The sequence below is a fragment of the Triticum urartu genome, chromosome 7A (genome assembly GCF_056163025.1).
Source record: "Triticum urartu cultivar PI428250 chromosome 7A, HENAU_Tu73, whole genome shotgun sequence".
Taxonomy (NCBI): Eukaryota; Viridiplantae; Streptophyta; class Magnoliopsida; order Poales; family Poaceae; genus Triticum; species Triticum urartu.
The window spans coordinates 19,036,502-19,042,254 of NC_141879.1; the positions used below are offsets into that span (position 1 = coordinate 19,036,502).

Sequence of the window (5,753 nt, forward strand, 5' to 3'; positions counted from 1 at the left end):
AAGAAGGTGTGCGAGCGCATGCCTTCGACATTTTCCTTTGCAGCAGTAGTTCTCTACTTGATCATTGCCGTGTGTTCAAGGTGTAGATTCGCGAATGCGACGGATACTCTCCTTCCAGGCCAATCTCTGCATGGTAACCGTACCCTAGTCTCCAAGAATGGTGCCTTTGAGTTGGGTTTCGGCTGCCTATCTCCTCCATGTTCAGAGTTTACATTTGGCATCTGGTACGTCAACTCATCAACTTGTAGTGCTCTTCTAGTTTGGTCGCCTTGGTCGCAAAGGTTCCTCATCTCAGAACCTCAGAGCTCGGCTCTCAGCCTCTCATATGGCAAATTACAACTCACCTCCCAGTTGACGTCTGGCATAGCTTTAATGAGCCAGCTGATACACTGCTGCCTGGAGGACGGCTGGGATATGGATCGGTCAATAGTACTATTACTGCTACAAGTAATGTTTCTTCTTGGGTCATTTCTTCTTATCTAAAGAGGAATACATACCAAACAAGAGGGTTTACTGTCATTATCACTTATTTCAACACCTTTGATTCCAGAAGTTCTGTTATGACCACTTATTCTGGCACTTTCCCCAGCTGGATGGATATTCATGAAGATGAAGACTATTTATTTCTGTCCAACAGTTCACATTTATATGTACAGTTACATTCTAATGGTACTGTTACTGCTGCTAAACTATGGGGTTGTGGGACTGTGTTGTGGTCTGCTCAAGATTGCAGAAAAGAAAATTCAGATTGCAAGCAGAAAATATTGGATTCCAAGCAAGAAAAGTCAAATTCCAAGATTAAGATCATTATACTAACAGTGATAGGGGTGTTCACCGTTATCATTATGCTTGTTTGTCTTGTTCATTTCTGGAGAAGCAGAAAGAACATATCTCTGGAACTACCATTGAGTTCCAATAGCGGCCTCAAGATCTTTTCAAACATCCAGATAAAGAAGGCAACGAAGAATTTCTCCGAAAAACTTGGAGAAGGAGGTTTCGGTTGTGTTTACAGGGGGGCACTGGCAGGTTTATCATCAGTGGCAGTCAAAAGGCTAAAAAGCATCCGACAAGGGGAAAAGCAATTCCGAGCAGAAGTATAGACAATTGGCATAATTCACCACATCAATCTTGTCCGATTATTTGTTTTTTGTGCCGAAGGGCGGAAAAGGTTGCTGGTATATGAGTACATGGAGAACGGTTCTTTGAGTTCTTATCTGTTTTCGAAGAGTTCGGCCATATTGGCCTGGGATCTCCAGTACTATATTGCACTTGGAACTGCAAGAGGCTTGGCTTATCTCCATGAGGAGTGTAAAGAATGCATTATGCACTGTGACATGAAGCCAGACAATGTACTTCTTGATGCAGAGTTCTGCCCCAAGATTGCGGACTTTGGCATGGCCAAGCTTCTAGGCCGAGATTTCAGCAGGGCTTTGACAACAATGCGAGGGACCATTGGATATCTTGCACCGGAGTGGATATCGGGGTTACCGACCACACATAAGACAGATGTTTACAGTTATGGCATGATGCTTCTTGAAATCATATCTCGTCGAAGAAACTCAGAGAAAATTAAGGAAGGAAAGGTTACATACTTTCCCATCTTTGCAGCAATCAAGGTGAATGAAGGAGATGCTATGTGTCTGCTGGACAGTAGGTTTGAAGGCCAGGCAGATGGAGAGTAGCTAAGCAGAGCCTGCAGAATTGCATGTTGGTGCATTCAAGATGTCGAGGATCACAGGCCAATGATGGGACAAGTTGTTCACATGCTGGAGAATGTCATGGATGTCGAAATCCCTCCTATTCCAAGGTCACTTGAAAACTATATTGGCATGGAGGATTGCTCTTACTCTATGGTACTAGATAACTTGTTCTAAATTCTAGTACATGTTTGTTGGATTGGCCGGTCTTAGTTATAAGGCCTGGTTTATGTTTCTGTGTATTTTCTGAAGTGTGGTGGAACACAGGAATATATATGTGGTGTGGACATTATTTGAAAGGAATAACGAGATTTTATTCAACTGGATGGTCGCAGCATTGCTCCGCTGAGCATATGTGGTGGCATTTTGGTCTCATGTAACATAAAAGACTTTCTGCTACCAAAGATTTTGCAAGCAGTTGGTTTGCCCCCATGATCTGCAAGCAGTAGCATCCTTGCCAAAAAAAAGAGGCAAAATGTGCACCTAAGCATAACTAAAGGGCAAGCTATTCTGATCGAGCGCGCCAAGCAGGACAGCCAAATTGCAGGAGTAGTGCCATACCTTGTGGATGGTGGTCTCTCTATTCTGCAATATGCCGATGACACGATTCTCTTTATGGAACTGGACAAGGAACGAAACCTTAAACTCTTGTTGTCAGCGTTTGAGCAAATGTCGGGTCTTAAAATAAACTTCCATAAAAGTGAACTTTTCTGCTTTGGAGAAGCCACTCAGGCGGCGGCCAAATATGCTGACATGTTTGGTTGCGCACATGGCCAATTCCCGATTAAATATTTAGAAATACCGATTCATTATCGGCGTCTCACCATTGCGGAGTGAAAGCATGTAGAGGAGCGGTTAGAGAAACGATTGAGTAGTTGGAAAGGAAAATTGCTCTCAGTTGGAGGACGGCTGGTTTTGATTAACTCTGTCCTCACAAATATGGTTCTCTATATGCTTTCTTTCTTCCAACTCTCAAAAGGGGTCCTGCAAAGACTGGACTATTTTAGATCCAGATTCTTTTTGCAAGGAGATGGTGAAAAGAAAAAATATAGACTGGCCAAACGGAGTGTGGTTTGTAGGCCGAAAGACCAAGGTGGCCTTGGAATTCATGACTTGCAAATCAAGAATGAGGCCCTACTTAGTAAATGGTTGTTCAAACTTCTTACTGAGGATGGTGTTTGGCAAACCATGCTGCACAACAAGTATCTAGGCCAAAAGGCAATATCTCAGGTATATTGGACACCTGGCGACTCGCACTTTTGGGCTGGCCTAATGGCGGCAAAGAAACATCTCTTTCGCTTTGGGTCTTTTGCGATAAGAGACGGGTCGAAGGTTCGTTTCTGGGAAGACATCTGGCTAGGCAATGCCAGTCTTCGAGAACAATATCCAGCCCTGTACAACATTGCTCGCGAAAAGAATAATACTATTGCGCAAGTGCTCAGTTCATCCCCACCCAATATTTTGTTTAGGCGGGATTTGATTGGCCCCCGACTTAAGTCATGGTACAATCTTTTATCCCGTCTGGATTCGATTAATATTAGACAAGGCCGGGATGTGCTTCGCTGGAACCTTACTACATCAGGGTCATTCAGAGTAGACTCTATGTACCATGCACTCATGCATTCTGAGGTACCGGTGAGTAACAACAAGAAAATTTGGAAGTCGAAGATTCCACTAAAAGTTAAAATCTTCATCTGGTATCTTTCTAGGGAAGTTGTTCTAACCAGAGACAACCTTGCACGGCGCAACTGGCCCAGGGCCGGCCCTGGGCCAGGGCAGCAGGGGCGATGGCCCGGTGCCCAGCCAAACTAGGGGCCCCGACCTAGTGCTGCAACCTGCAGTGTATAGATAGATATGGGCCCTGATAAATTGGTGCAAATAAAAAAATGCCTCTAGAAAGGAAGGCCCATCTCGTACAGAAGGCACAAGCCCAACAGCCGAGTGGCCTGTACCTGAAGGCACACATGCACAATGCGAGCGATTCTGTTCCTCGTCAGACTACACGCCGACGCCGGTTCGTTTTCTCGCATGTTCGCCTCCACAGATCGGCCGATCGGGGCATCCGGCGACTACGAATCTGCGACAGCTGCCACCGGCGGATGCTAGCACATAGGGTGCGTTGGCAAAGAATAGCAGGGGACAAAGGTAAATATCTAGATGAATTTCTCTTAGCCCTCAATCTTAATCTAGTGAATAGTGATTAATCTATAATCTTCTTTCTACGGCAGAGTTCCATCATCTGTTGCTGCCGACTTGGTCGTGAAGACCTGGACTTGTTGTAATATTGTTTCCTTGATGATTGATGGATAGCTGAAGCATGAAGAACACGGATTGTCACTGATTTACTGCAACCTTCAGCCTTCAGGTGCCTTCACTCCTTTTCTTGCAAACATGCTGTCCAAAAAAGACGAAAAGAACAGATAATTCCATTGGATTGTAGAAGGGAGCTATGCATAAATATGTTGTAAGGAATGAATGAATCTACTGATAATCTTGAGGAATTAGATGGCGCTGGTGCTGAAGAACTACAACCTGCTGAGAATGAGACCACTGTTTCTGGAGCCGTTTCTCATGATTACTGAAGGCTTGGAGGTTTGTTAGCATGTCATTTCTTTTTGTTTATGCTCTGTAACTTCTAGGATATATGATTCAGACCTTATGTATGGCATTGTTATCATATATTATTTACCAAGACAAGGAAAATTACCACTGTTTATTGTAGCTTCGCAAAAAAAATTCTATCAATGCATGGAATCATTTTTTTTGCCTCCAATTTCGCCACTGGGCCCATTCATTTGAGTTCGCCCCGGGGCCTCCGAAACTCCAGGACCGGCCCTGAACTGGCCAGGGAGTAAGAAGTGTTGTTTTTGTACTCATGAAAAGACAATCAAACACCTCTTTTTCTAATGCAAGTTTGCACGTACTACGTGGTCAATCATCCAAATAGCGTCAAATTTGTATCCGCCCACAAGTGTCGCCAATATTTTTGGTCATTGGTTGGACGGTATTCCAAATAGATTCAAAACGCCAATACGGGTGGGAGCATACGCCTTACTATGGTCGCTTTGGCTATGTAAAAATGATTTGATTTTCAATGATAAACATGCTTCTCCTTTGCAGGTTATTCTCCGTTGTACGCACTCGCTTCGTACGTGGTCTACACTACAACGAGTGGAGTACCAACCACTGTTCAAGGCGGTGTGTACGCGGTTGGAGCAGGTGGCTACGGTGGTTTTTACCCAACATGGGTGGCAGCATAATCTCCGGATCGGTCCACCATCCCTTGCGACATAGGCATAGTGTCGGTCTATAGGACTCTACTGTCGCTGATTTGTCGTTTTTTTATTCATTTTGTCAGACTTTCCGTGTTGAGCTGTGTGCATCCTAATTATGCAGAGGCCGGGTGTTACTCATAATGCTTTGTATCCGCTTAATGCTACATTTCGAGTTAATAAAAGCGCCCTTTATCGAAAAAAAAGAAAATGCAGAGAAAATGCTAGACATTTAGATTCTTAGTAAATATAACATTAGCAGTAAAGAGATGCAGAAAGAATATCGTAGCTTAGCATTCAGTTTTACTATCTTCTCTTTTACCCGCAGTAGAGAGCTGTGTATCTGGTAGTAGTACCGTTGACGCTCTGCTGATCGTAAAATTCAGTCTTTGCAGGTATGGAAGATCAATCTTTTTGTCTTGTTACAACTGAACCTGCAAAATACAAGCGAATATTTGTTAAGTTGTGAACCAAGATGCCGCCAGGTCATAATGGTTTAATTTGTGTTAACAATTGTTTTGCTTGGTTGTAAGCTCCAAATTGCCAAGGGAACTTTATAGACCTGCCATTTCAAGATATTAGGGTATGTCTACCTCATTTAGTTAACATCAACTAGTCTTGTCCACTCGTCACGCCAACCATTGACCGACGACTCTAGAGTCTTGTAGACATGGCGAGAGCTCCGCCATTACACATTAGCTATTTAAATGCGCGTATATTAAAGGATGATGTGATCTCTTTGCTATCTTGAACCATGTATATTGTCGATCGGTTACTTACTTTT

The 5,753-nt window shown here is 43.6% G+C and overlaps 1 pseudogene; it reads left to right on the plus strand.

Annotated features, from left to right (window-relative positions):
- The first annotated feature begins 1,079 nt into the window (after positions 1-1,079).
- On the plus strand, positions 1,080-5,438 carry LOC147957051 (G-type lectin S-receptor-like serine/threonine-protein kinase At2g19130; annotated as a pseudogene).
- Positions 5,439-5,753: the final 315 nt, after the last annotated feature.